Source organism: Perognathus longimembris, chromosome 22 (assembly GCF_023159225.1).
Source record: "Perognathus longimembris pacificus isolate PPM17 chromosome 22, ASM2315922v1, whole genome shotgun sequence".
NCBI lineage: Eukaryota > Metazoa > Chordata > Mammalia > Rodentia > Heteromyidae > Perognathus > Perognathus longimembris.
The window spans coordinates 7,861,621-7,875,698 of NC_063182.1; the positions used below are offsets into that span (position 1 = coordinate 7,861,621).

At 39.7% G+C, this 14,078-nt stretch overlaps 1 protein-coding gene across 1 annotated transcript in view; it reads left to right on the forward strand.

The window, feature by feature from the left end:
• Positions 1-14,078, forward strand: part of Pfdn1 (prefoldin subunit 1) — a 54,450-nt gene that overhangs the window by 25,529 nt on the left and 14,843 nt on the right. The gene's annotated exons all lie outside the window — the stretch shown is intronic.

Genomic DNA, 14,078 nt, shown 5'->3' on the forward strand with positions numbered 1-14,078 from the left:
GGATGTTTGCTGTTAATCTCAATGTATTTTCATCATTGTCTTTTCATAGACAGGTCTATTTCTAAAAAAGTATAAAAAGAGAAATGCATAAACACCACAGTGATCAAGTAGCTTAGTTTTCATCTTTTGTTATATTTAGTAGGTTTGTTCTTGAATCCAAAAAAATGGGTTTGGTGAGTAGATTGTGCCAGGGGGCATTGCAGTGAGCTGGGTGATTGAAATAGCTGTTAGAGGTGTTGTAGTGTCTCTAGTGCATGTTGTAGCTTCTTTAATCTTAAGTTTGAGATCAAGACTAGCTGGTGACAAGAGCTCGTTCTGTCTGAGGGCTTACTGAGCTGTGACTGTCTACAGATGGGTACTCCATGGAAGAAAATATATTTATTTAAGCTAGGATAAAAGGTGATAGAAAAGAATAAGTTTTTAGGAAATTGAAGTTTATTACTGTTTCCTTCTATGCTAAGATCTTTGGGATATAGTTTTTGTTCTTTGGCTCAAAAATCTATCCTGTATTTATTGAAAGTGAGATTGGACAAAAAAAATGACCAAAATTTCTCAAGATCGGGGTGGATATACCATGATTTAATAGTTTATCAAGTCACTACAAACTATTTGAAGCAGTATTTAGAATCTGACTCAGCCCACTGTTGAATTGGGGAGACACCCCTGTAGTCTCTGGGGACCTCTCCGGGGCACTGGCCTGGAAACATTCAGTGTATAGTTTTGTTAGACTGTTGATAAATAAACTTGACGGTAGATTTGTGGCTTAGAAAGATGCATTGAAAAAACGAAACCAAAAAGTAAAAAGAAACAACAAATAAAACTTAAGATAAAACTGCTCTCCTGTGGTAACCAGGTGGTGGTTGTATTTTGTTTTTGTATCAGGATTGGGGTTTGTCCCAGTGCAGGGCATAGTCCCTGAGCTTTCCCCCACTTGAATTACAGCCTCACGTACAGCTTCACTTCTGTTGTTTTGCTGGTTAACTGGAGCTAAGAGTCTTACTGACTTTTCTGCCTGGACTGGCTTTCTGAGTAGCTAGGACACCTGGCTATTGTATCTTACATCATTATCCGCCTAACTGTTCTGGAGTAAATAGTCCTAAGATCTGAGCCTCTTGAGAAGCTGTCGTTACAGGTATGAGCCACTTTGTGCTCGGTGATATTGAGATTTTGATAAGTATTACATTGAACATGTAGTTACTTTTGGCACTATGATGGTTTTCACGATAAATGGCAGTATGAACAGGGGAGGTCTTTGTCTTTTGATGTCTTCCTCTATTTCTTTCTGCATCAACATTAATCAGAGATTGGTCTCTAATTCTTTTTTCTTGTATGTATGTCTTGTCTGATTTAGGAATGAGTGTAATACTGGCTTCATAGAATGAGTTTGGTAGTGTTCCCTCCCTTTCTATTTCATGGAATTTGAGGAGTGTGGGTGTTGAGTATTGGCTCTGGACTTCCCTTTGTTGAGAGACTATTACTGTAAGGTTCGCCAGAAAGGAAACTCCGCCACATGGTTCAGGCAGAAAGGAGTTTATTGAGGGGAGAGCAAACTGCCAGCCCACACAAGATGGAGGCATGGGGAGACAGAGGGGAAGGAAGAAGAGAGAGAGAGAGAAAGAGAGCAAGAGAGAAAAGGAAATGGAACAAGGACTGTGTTGAGCTGGATTTTATAGGAAAAGGTGGGAGATCTGGCCAGGTGGATTGGCTCTGACCTTAGAGAAGGAGGTGGTAACCGCCTCCAGGTGTGCCAGTTACCTAGGAAACGCAGGTACTGGGCACAGACTTAAACAGGTGGGGGGCATCTGCATGGAGCCCTCCCTGGGGTGGATCTTACAATTACTACTTCAATCTCATTTCTTGTTTAAATGACTATGTCACCTTGGTTCAATTTTGTAAAAGGTCAACTGTGTCTAGAAATACAACCATTTCTTTTAGATTTTCTTATTTATTTGAGTATAGGTTTTCAGAGCATCCCCTATGATCCTTTGACTTTCATTGGTATTTTTTTGTGCAGTTCCTCTTTTTACCTCTAATGTTTTTTTTTGGCCAGTCCTGGGCCTTGTATTCAGGGCTTGAGCACTGTCCCTGGCTTCTTCCCGCTCAAGGCTAGCACTCTGCCACTTGAGCCACAGCGCCACTTCTGGCCGTTTTCTGTATATGTGGTGCTGGGGAATCGAACCCAGGGCCTCATGTATACGAGACAAGTTCTCTTGCCACTAGGCCAAATCCCCAGCCACCTCTAATGTTCTTGAATGGAGGCTCTTCTTTCTTATGGTCACATTAGTTGAGAGTTTTATCAATGTTAAATGTTAAACAAAAAAACAGTTTCTCTGGTTGTGTATGTAATTTAAAATTATTTTATTTTATTTTTGTGCCGGTCCTGGGGCTTCAACTCAGGGCCTGGGTGCTGTTCCTGAGCTTCTTGTGGCTCAAAGGTAGTACTCTACCACTTGAGTCACAGCTCCACTTCTGACCTTTCCACCAAAAGGTTGGAAATAAGAGTTTCATGGACTTTGCTATTCAGCCTGGCTCTGAACCATCTTCAGATCTCAGCTTCCTGAGTAGCTAAAGTAGCTTCGATTAGAGGTTCTTTGTGTAATTTTTTAAATCTTCATTTCATTGGTTTATGCCCAATTTGCTATTATTTCTTTTCTGTCTGCTAATTTGGGGTTTAGATTGTTCCTGTTTGAGAGGCATCCATTAGGCTATTTGAGAGCTCTTTCTTTTTTGGTATAGGCATTTAGAGCTCGACTCTTGACCATATGAATCTCAACTATGGGGAATCCTGTGATAGCTGTTTTCAGTGTTACATTTGAACATGGTTTGGCCATAATTCCCTTTACTCTTTCTTTCTTTTTTTTTGTCAGATGGGGGCCAAACAATGAGTACTTCAGGCGCATCTGCCTTCAACCCAAATTCTCTGTTATATTTCAGGCACACTCATATGCTGGTTTACCACCTTTTTTCTTTCTCAAGCAGAATTAATTGTTCTTTCTACAACCAGTGCCCTTAGCCATGATAGAGCAAGAATAAGGAAATCCTGGGCCTCCTGGTTCCTGGCCTAAGACCTCTGATACAGAGTATTTTGATAGCAGAGTTGCTGAAATAGCTCTCCCAGGCTAGGCTATAAGTAAAAATTTAAAGGATTAAATAAAGTCCTGATTTTCAGTGTACTGATTCTGCCACAAAAATGACAATTTTGGTTTGACTAACCAAAATTATATAACTTAGCTGGAATAAGTAGGAAGAAAAGTAATGAGAGAACAGGATAGGAGGTGCCTGTGATACTCTGCAGTTGGCTTGATTCTAATATTTTGATGAGAACATGTTTTGGAGAAATTCCCATGTTTGAGGAAATTTAGCTCTGCCTATTGAGGGTGATTTTTTCCATAGCATGTTTGGCATTTTGATGGATGTCCAGTTTTTCCCTTAGTACTTCATTTTTGACTTGGTACAGTTATATGATAGGACCTCTCTTTGGATGTAACACCATTAGACTACTATATAATAGGCACTGCTTTTTTGGGGGAAGGGGGAGCTGGTAATTTGGCTTGAACATAGAACTTGCTCTCTCACTTGTCTTTTTTTTTTTGCTCAAGGTTGGCAATGTTCCACTTGAGTTTTGGCTCCAGTCCAGCACTTTGATAGTTAATCTGAGATCGCATCCCACAGACCTTTTCTGACTAGCCTAGCTTTGAACATTGATGCAGGCCTCCGCCTCCTACGTAGCTAGGATTATAGGCATGAGTTACTGGTGCCAGCAGATAGGCACTGATCGTTACCTGTATTTTTAGGGAAAAGAGGAGAGAAATTAAGAGCAGAGTTAGTGATAGATTTTTTTTGGTCAATAGACTTGCTGGCCTAGGCTTGTCTCAAACTTGAAATGTTCCTGCTTCAGCCTCCTAAGTGCTTGAATTCAATTACAGGCCTGTGCCACTAGAATGTCTTTTCAACACCAAACAGGAAGTATGGTTCAACTCCTTGTATAACTCAGTGTAGAATTCCTTACAATTTTGGTTGGTTATTTGTTTTTTTAGTGCGATATAACATTTACAGAATTGTGTACTAAATAATATATATAGCTTATTGATAACAATGTGAGGCTGGGATATCCAATACTAATGAGACGTAGGAGTTGCCCCACTCTGTTTTGTTCCCCCATCATGCCTCTGTCCCTGTGTGCTTAGACAGCTGACTACTATCTTAACTTTTATGGTAATTATTTCATTTTTTAAAAATGTAGTTTTACTACCTGCAAGTATACAGTATCCCCAAGACAATATAGTTTAGCCTACTCTTGGACTTCATAAACAAAATGACTCTATTCTTTCATTTTGCTACTTTTGCTTAGCTGTGTTTGTGAAGTACTAATTACTACCCATTAACTTTCATTGTTCTTTAGTGTCATGTTATATAGAAATATTATCAGACTATTCATTTTCATCCTTAAGAGGTCTCATAGAATGTACAATTTATCTTAGCCCCTTGCTGGGGAGTTATTTTTTAGAGACTATTACCCCCACCCCAGGAGAGTTTGAATCCTGGAAAAAAAGTATAAACTCACTACTGTAAGAATTAGCTTGATGATTTTGAAATCAGGAGCTAGATAGCTAGACACTATGGGCACATTTTCCATTTCCTTTTTTTTCCCTCTTTCCTCAGCAGGTTTATTTTGTTATGTTTTTGCTGGTCCTAGGGCTTAAACTCTGGGCCTGGGTCCTGTCCCTGAGCTTTTGTGCTCAAGACTAACATTCTACCACTTGAGCCACAGTTCCACCTCTAGCTTTTGTTGGTTAATTGGAGAGAAGAGTCTGACAGACTTTCCCTGCCCTGGTTGGCTTTGAACCACGGTCCTCAGATCTCAGCCTCCTGAGTAGTTAGGATTATAGGTGTGAGCCACTGGCACCCACTAGCACTGGGTTTATTGCTTTTAAGAAAATGTTGATTTCAAACATAAACATGCAATTCAGACGATTTTAGTTTTATGTACATTTTCAGCAACCCTTTTTTTTTTTAAAGTAAGTAGTTATACAGAGAGGTTTCAATTTCATGTGAGGCTCTGGTGGAGTGCATCTTGATTGGTGGCATCCTTTACATCATTCATCTTCATTTCCACCCCCCACATTACCCTTACATAGTTTAATTTTTACATGATGTGCACTGAAGATCTTGACTGCATTTGCTTACCCTTTCTCTCTCCATTAGTGTGCTCCCTCTCCCCCAAACCAACTCCTCTTGTGCATGTATGCGTGTTGCAGGCGGGGTGGCCACTACTGGATCTTGCACTTAGGGCTTTGTGTTTTCACTTAGCTTTTTTGCTTACTGCTGGTGCTCTACCACTGTCTAGCTTCCAGTTCAGGCTTCTTCTAGCTGGTTAATTGGAGATTTTTTTTTTCCCAGTCATGGAGTTAGATCTCAGGGCCTCAGCTTGCTAGGCTGGCACTCTACCACTTAAGCTATACCTCTAGCTTGTGGAGATAATAATCTTGAGGAATAACTGGCACTGGTTGGCTTTGAAAACCATGACTCTCAGATCTTCACCTGCTGAGTAGCTAGGATTATGAGCATGAGCCATTTGCACCAGCTACACAACCTTTTAAAAATAATAATAATAAAATATGTTGCTGAAATAATTCCTTTTTCTTTTTGCCAGTCCTGGGGCTTGAACTCAGGGCCTGAGCACTGTCCCTGGCTTCTTTTTGCTCAAGGCTAGCACTTGAGCCACAGCACCACTTCTGGCTTTTTCTGTGTATGTGGTGCTGAGGAATTGAACCCAGGGCTTCATGCATGCTAGGCAAGCACTCTACCACTAGGCCACAATCCCAGCCCCTGAAATAAAATTTTTTTTGTGTTGTTTTGACCTGAAGACTCTTGGGCCAAGTGATTAAACATTTTTTTGATTGCATACATTGGGATATCAGATATGAATAGTTATCTATAAACTATTGCATTCGTTTGCATTGGTTTTTTTTTTTTGGCCAGTCCTGGGGCTTGGACTCAGGGCCTGAGCACTGTCCCTGGCTTCTTTTTGCTCAAGGCTAGCACTCTGCCACTTGAGCCACAGCGCCACTTCTGGCCATTTTCTGTATATGTGGTGCTGGGGAATTGAACCCAGGGCCTCATGTATACGAGGCAAGCGCTCTTGCCACTAGGCCATATCCCCAGCCCTCGTTTGCATTTTTCACATTTATAAAAATGGGTATTTGTTTTAAAATAGTTTCCAGTTATTTAAAACTTAGTCTAAAAGAGCTTGGTGGTTGGAAACTCCAGAGTTCCTAGTAAACTATACATAATCTCAGTGTTCTGATGTCTAGGGCTTAATGTAGCTTCAGGACCTTCTTTTGTAGCTTCCAGAGTAGGCATTGATCCCCAAAGCCCATATGGGCATTCCCTGTATATCAGTATTACCAGCACGTTGGCTAGTGGTACATGTGTTGTGATCCAAGAACTGAAATTTGTCCAAATATAAACTATTTGTGATCTGTTTTTTTTTTCAGTAGGGCTGAAGAGAACTACGTGTAAGCAGAATAGCTTTTATTTATGTGAACAATATATATTACAGAGATTTTACAGATACACACCTTTGATCTCATCTCTTCCCTGATGGTTCTTTATTTTGTGATTAAGGTAAGAAACTTGAGGTAATTGGACTTGCATTCCAGCTAGCCCAGAGTTCAGCCTTTTGATCTTGAATCGGTTGTTTTTTTCTTGGACATATTGCCAAGGTGCCTGTAACTCTCCTTGGAATACTTACCTGTGCCCACACCACACTGTTCCTCTGAATGTTTTAGAGTGTTAACGACCTCTCACTCTTCAGTTAAATGCTTCCCTGATATATTCTTTTCTGTCTATGTAGCCATAAATATGTCCTTAGCCCCTTCCTAACCATGCTTGAGAGTTCCTCACGTAATTTTTAGGCTATCTAGAGAATGATTTTTTTTGATGAGTTAGACTGTGAGTTTAAAAAAAAAAATGTTAATGCCCACCGTCCTTCTCTTGTGATTATATGGTAAGGAGAAATTAATCAGTCAACTTTTTCTTATACCCTAGATTCTTCTGACCAGTTTCAGTTCATCACAGATGTCCTCTAATCTGTTGTAATAGATACTAGCAAGAAAAAGCAAGGTTGTTCATGGTCACTGAAGGCCACATCTGTATTTAGTGAGTTTGGGTCACATATCAGTTGAAAAGAACACAGAGGTCTCCAATTTTACTAGATTACCACTACCTAAAGCCATGTTGATGTATGAGTTCTTGATTCTAACTCTCTTACCCTACCTTAGTTTCCTTATCTGTAAAATGATTGGATTAGAAGCTATTTAGTGTCATTTATCTCACAACTTTGGTCTTTTTCTGAAATTTTTGCTACTTTGGCAGCAAAAATAACCTCCTTAGAATGAAAATATGAGAACAAAATAAAAAGTGTCCTTGCATATCTAGATCGTTTACTTTATAAAATTAATTAGAAACGTGTGTGTGTGTGTGCGTGTGTGTGTGCGTGCGCTAGTATGGAGTTTGAATTCATGGTCTGGGCGCTGTCCTTTAGCCACACCTCCACTTTGGATTTTTATTAGTTAATTGGAGATGAGTCTCACAAGCTTTCCTGCATGGGAGGCTTTGAACTGTGATCCTAATATCTTAGTCTCCCGAGTAGCTAAGATTGTATAGGCCTAGCAAGAAATCTGTTTTGTTCTGTATTTTTGGTGGAATTAGGACTTGAAATCAGGAGTTTCAGGCTGAGCTAGCTTACTCACAGCTTGTATTCTGACCATTGAATCTCACTTCCAGCCCAACCTTTTGTTGGTTAATTGGCAGTGAAGTCTCACACACTTTTCTGCTTGGACTAACTTCAAACTGATTATCTGACCTAAGCCTCTAGAATAGCCAGGATTATAGGCGTGAGCCACCAGTGTCTGGTAAAATATTGTTTTTTAAGCTAAAATAAAAACCACCTACAGATTTGTCATCTACAGTATAACACAAGATTATGGCACACTTCTTGATGTTTTTGTAATAGTCACTGTGGCGTATAAGCATAAGTGTGAGACAGTCTAAATGTATTTTGTATTGGGCATTCATTGCCTAGTTTAGAAATATACTTTTTTCCTACAGAACATCTTTTACTTTTTCATTGGATTTCTAAAAATGAGCACAATTTTTAAGTAGATGTTGTTTTTGAGAAATTTTAGGTATACGGCAGAATTGAGTGTAAGGTACAGAGATTCCTCTTTTTCTCTGTACATATACAGCCTCCCAACACATCCCACATCAAAGGGACACATTATTATTATTAGTCATAGGGCTTGAACTTGGGGCTTGGGTGCTGTTTCTGAGCTTTTTGCTCAAGGTTAGCACTCTTCCACTTTGAGCCACAATTCCACTTCTGGCTTTGGGGTGATTAATTGGAGATAAGAGTCTCATGGGCTTTTCTGCCTGGGCTGGTTTCGAACTGAGATCTTTAGATCTCATCCTCCTGAGTAGGGTTACAGGTGTGAGCCACCAGCGCCTGGTGGGACACATTTGTTAATACAACAAACCTACACTGACACAGGAGACACATACTTTGGGTAGAGCTGTGCTGACAGGAGCTTAGTAACTCCCCATACTTAAGTTAATATACCCAGGAAGACATCATTTTATTCATTTATAGTGTTTTGTTCTGTACTGTCTTATGAAATATATGATACAGTGTTGATATTCATGTCCTTGTTGTTCAGAAAGTGTTGTTGTTTGATTAGATCTCTTGAGTGTACATTAGCATTTTGTAAATTTTGTTAATTTGTATGAAATGTATTTTTTAAAATAAATTTTAGTTAATTTGTACAGCTATTTTGTCATTAACTTTACCATTTTTATTTGGTCTTTGTAGTTTTCAATATTTTGGCTATATTTCCTCTTCAAGTAGAATATATAGGGATGTTGTATTGCTAATTATGGTTAATTGGAAGAGATTCCCCAATCCCACTTTGTTTTGCCTTCAAATCTCTCACCTGCTACTAGCATAGTAAAAATATTCGAACTTAGTCACCATTCACTGAAGCTATTCTTTGGGGGTACACAATCATCCTTTAAGGAAAAATTTCCAGAATAGACACAGAAGGCATTGTACACCTAACTTTTGTGTGAAACGATTTATTTCATTTGCTTCTGCTTTTGTTTTTAAGAAAACACATGCTAGGCTGGAACAATACTCCAGGGCAGGAAACCTTATCAGTTTCCACTGGTGTTTTATAAGCACTCTGTTTTTATATTTGACTCTAAAGGCTCAAATTGTGTGATGTTGTAAAGACATGGAAAATGGCTCTTTCTTAGGGTTAGAGGAAGTGATGACTAGGTTTTTTGTTTTTTGGGTTTTTTTGCTGGTAGCATCTGATAATCCCCCTCCCATGAGCTATTCTAGGCATGTTTAGTTGTCAGGCGTTGTCGGGCTAAACTGCTAAAAATAACAAATAAGGGGGAGGCTGTTCTAAGGCCCGCTCTTGCCACTGTTTGTAATCTGTTTAATTTAGTTCCTAGGAAGAAAGGGCAAAAGGAACATGGTGCTATTCCCATTGAATGGATTTTTTGTTTAAAGTGCTGACAAGAACATTGTTTGAGCTTTCCCTTTTCCTAAACTCCACAGGGCTTGCCTCCCCACATCCACTTATTGTGGGGGGCCTGTGTCCAGGGGCTCAAAGAGCATGCTCTGATTCAATGCTTGTGATAGAGATTAACCAGGCAGTTGTGGTCTTGTTTGACAGTGGGAATGTGCAGTTAGCCTGGGAGAAAGAGAGGGAGGGCCGTGATTAGAATGGGTAGGTTAGGTGTGCAAAACACCATTTTACTTAGTGCTTTCCCTTATGTATTTTTTTTTTTTTTGGCCAGCCCTGGGGCTTGAACTCAGGGCCTGAGCACTGTCCCTGGCTTCTTTTTGCTCAAGGCTAGCACTCTGCCACTTGAGCCACAGCACCACTTCTGGCTTTTTCTGTTTATGTGGTGCTGAGGAATCGAACCCAAGGCTTTCTGCATGCTAGGCAAGCACTCTACCCCTAGGCCACACTTAAGTATTTTGAACCAGGCTCTTTGATAATATTGACCACACTTGCAACTCCAGTGTACTTGCATTTAACTTTAATCTACAGTATCAGCATAAAAGTTTTGCTTTGATTTGACTGGATTTCTCTGTCCTTAACTTCTCCCTAATAATAGAAATAACTGTTCATAATATAGAGCTAGCAATCTGGTACTTGCTTGTGAAGCTGGTGAAGATCACTGAAGAAGTAATTTAAATGCCTTTCCTAATGCTTGCTATATATTTAGTGGCTGTGGAAACCAGGACTAGATATTCAGTTAAATTTCTTGTATTCTGCATTGTTTGTTGACTCACCTGAGGGCTTACTGGGTTTTCTGAAGTTACTGATTTTTGTATACTGAAGTCTCATTTGAAATTCTTTTCCTTTGTGCATTTCTTTTTTGAGGGGGGAGAAGGAGGTAGGATTTGAACAGAAGGTGTTTAAACTTGTCCACATTAACACTGAAGGTGGAAAATGGGCTGTTTTTATTAGAGATTTTTGGAGGATGACATGGTAAAAATTTAGTCTTGGGAAAGCCTTCATTAATGAAGATCCTGTTATTACCTAAAGCTTTGGGATGTGAGCATATTGACCCTGCAGGCTTTGAAAATATTCTTAAACATTTCTTAGGTCATTGTTTTGCCTTATTACCTAGATTCATGCATTATCCAGGGGAGATGGTGGCAGCTTGGACTAGAGTGGCATTGGAGGTGGTCAGACTCTAGAGGTTTTAGAGACAAGATGATAGGGTGAAGGGTTGAAAGAGAAGAGTCAATAACTGAAAATTTGAACCTCTTCCTTCTGCATATAATATTCACTCTTCAGCTGCAGGGGTCTAGGTTGGACTCAAAGAAGAGGAGACATTTCACTGGGATTTTGAAGGTCAATAAGGACTTTGCTAATTTGAGCTGAAGCAGAGGAGAATATTTCAAACCAGAGTGTGGACAAGTGCGTAATGATGGTAGGCACTAGTGACTCATGTCTGTAATCCTAGCTATGCTGGAGTCTGAGATCTGAGGAACACAGTTCAAAGCTAGCCTCAGTAGGAAAATCCATGGGACTCTTAACTCTAGTTAAAAGACAGACATGGAGCTGTGACTTAAGTGGTAGTGTGCTAGCCTTGAGCAAAAAAGCTTAGTGACAGCACCCAGACCCGGAGTTAAAGCACTAGGATCAGTAGGAAAAAGAAAAGATGTGTAAAGAAACAGTGATTGGAATGCTGGTGGAGAGAAATGAGACTGGAACAGTCCAAGAAGGGAACTAAAATGAATGAAATCAGTGTTGCTTCTACTTATTTGTCTAAGCACTACTTATTCTGAACAAGTTATTCCCAGTGCTGATGTGATTCATTCATTGTGGTTTGCACACAGCATTCCATGGGTACTAGGCTCCACAGAGATTATCTCACTGCAGACATTCCTCATGTTTATAGGAACAGATGTGTTATTGCTAATTCATAGATCAGTGTGTTTTCTAGTCAATTTTCAAGCTTCAGAACTAATTTTAAAAGCATATTAAGGCAGGAGAATTATGAGTTTGAGGCTAGTCTGGGCTATATATCAAACCCTTGCGTTAAAAAAAAAAAGGCAGATTGGACTCTTTTTTGATGGTACCTCTTGACTAGCAGCTGCATCAAGATGAAGCCACTGTCTGTCACAGACTCACTGCAGAAGACGATGAACAAATGCAAAACTTGTTCTTTTTGAAGCATATGGTCACAAAAGTTGCTGCTGATGCTCTGGTAGGAGAATAGATTATGAGGTTGGAATTAATGATGGGACTAACAAGGTTTTACCCTGAAGCAGGCTGTCCTAGCTGAGTTCACCTGCTGTTGAGTCTGGGGCATTCCTGTTGTAGACCAAAGAATTACTTGGGGTTACATTGAGAATGGCAGAATGAGTCTTCTCAACTTAGACATTGTTAAAAAAAAAAAAAGAGAGAGAGAGGAAGATTCTATGGTACCCTGTTATCTGGGTCCCCAAAGCACTAGCAGAATTGCAAATGTTTCAATCTCTAAAAGATGGTAACCACCACTATGTTCTCAGAAAGTCCTTGAACAGAGATAAGAAACCTAGGACCCTGAGCACCCAAGGTTGAACATCTACTTTCCATGTCCTGCAGCATAAATGCTGGCATGCTCCTCTGAAGAAAACTGTGTACTAAGAAAAATGAGCAAGATGCTGAGTATTTGGCCAAGAAAATGAAAGAAGCCAAAGGAATATGCCAGGAACAGATTGCTAGGAATCCAAGGCTGTCCTCTGCGAGAGCTTCTACTGCTGAGTCTGGTCACAGTAAGAATTTTAAAGAGTAACAGATAAATGATCAGACTTCAGAGGGGGGGTAAAAAGAGTTTGGTTTGGCCCAGTGCTCTCTGTGGAACCTCACTTCTGGGAGGGAATGGCTGAGTATCAGATCCTTTTATGAACCTTTGAACCTTCAAAACTGCTTCACAGGCATGGTTCCAGTGGTAGTTCAATTCCCAGTACCACTGGGGAAAAATAAACGACTTCAAAACTGTTCCGCATGTTGCTTTTGCCTACTCATCTCCTGGGCTGGCCACTCAACTGTGATTCTCTTGCCTCAGCCTCCTATGTGTTTAGATAGATAGATAGATAGATAGATAGATAGATAGATAGATAGATAGATAGATAGGAAATCTTTCCAAGACATTGTGTTATATATATATACATATATGCATATACATATATATATACACATCTGTGTCTATGTCTATATATACATAAACACACATATATATGTATACCACAATGCCTGTCTTGGCAAGATTTCATATCTTCTGTACTTTTTTTTTTTTAAATTTAAGTAATTGTACAAAGGGCTTTCATTTTAACTTGACAGTGTATAAGTACATTGCATCTTGGTCATCTCCTGTAGTTTAACTTTATTCCCTGTGTATACCACACATTACACATAATTTCTTCCTATCCTTGAGACCTGGGTATGTTCTGAGGAACACTTCATCCTTTGAAAACTTTGAGTTACCTTGAGGATTCTTAGCAAAAATCTTAAGGCCTTGGCTTAATAATTTAGAATCAGACGGATATGAATCTGAATTCTTAACTCTGCCACTTACTTCCATCACAGGTAAATTTAGTGTTTCTAAGCCTAAACATTGTAAAGTGACAGCAGCAGTGATTGAGATGGAGGGGATAATAAATACCATTAGTTTCCTACTCAGAATGAGAATACTGGAAAGGAAGACAGACAAAAAAATTATCTTAAAAAAAAGTCCCTTTTACCTTTATTACTTATAAAGAGTAGCTTGGAGCTGGACGCTGCTGACTCACCCCTATAACCCAAGCTACTCAGGAAGCTTGGATGTAAGAATTGAGGTTCAAAGTCAGCCTAGGAAGCTATATCAGCAATATCTATTTCTAATTAACCAGCGAAAAGTTAGAACCTAGGAGCATGGCTCAAGTGGTGGAGCATCAGCTGTGGGCCTAAAAGCCAAGTGAGAATCTGAGGCCTGAGTTCAAGTCCCAGCTGGTGCACATACAAAAAAGGCAGTTTGAAGAATGTGGTTTTATTATGCGACACTAATGACACCAGAGTTAGGCATATAAATGGACAACCACAGGTCTCTCTGCAGAGGTGGGCGGAGCCTGTCATCAGAGAATTGTGTCCCTTTGCAAGTAAGTAGCTTCTGGCAGAGTGGGAGAGGCTGAGGGGAATAGCATGTCTCCCTCACAGAAAGTACCAGCCTGGTGAGTTGCTTCTTGGAAATCACTTGCACTATACTTGGCATATGGTAAGTGCTGTGTTTGGATTTTATTATTTGCATGTGGTGTGTGTTCAGCAGCTATCTGCTGATTGAGAATATTGCCACCACATGTTTATAAGATCAAAAAGTGTTTTTAATTAGGGAAAAAGATACAAAAATGTAAGAAAGTTAGATTAACAAATACCTCTCTACTCACCACTGAAAATTGACAAATGTTAGCTGATGATTTTCTTTGCCATGCTTAAGATCTATAACCCAGGGCCTTGTACATACTATGCAAGTAC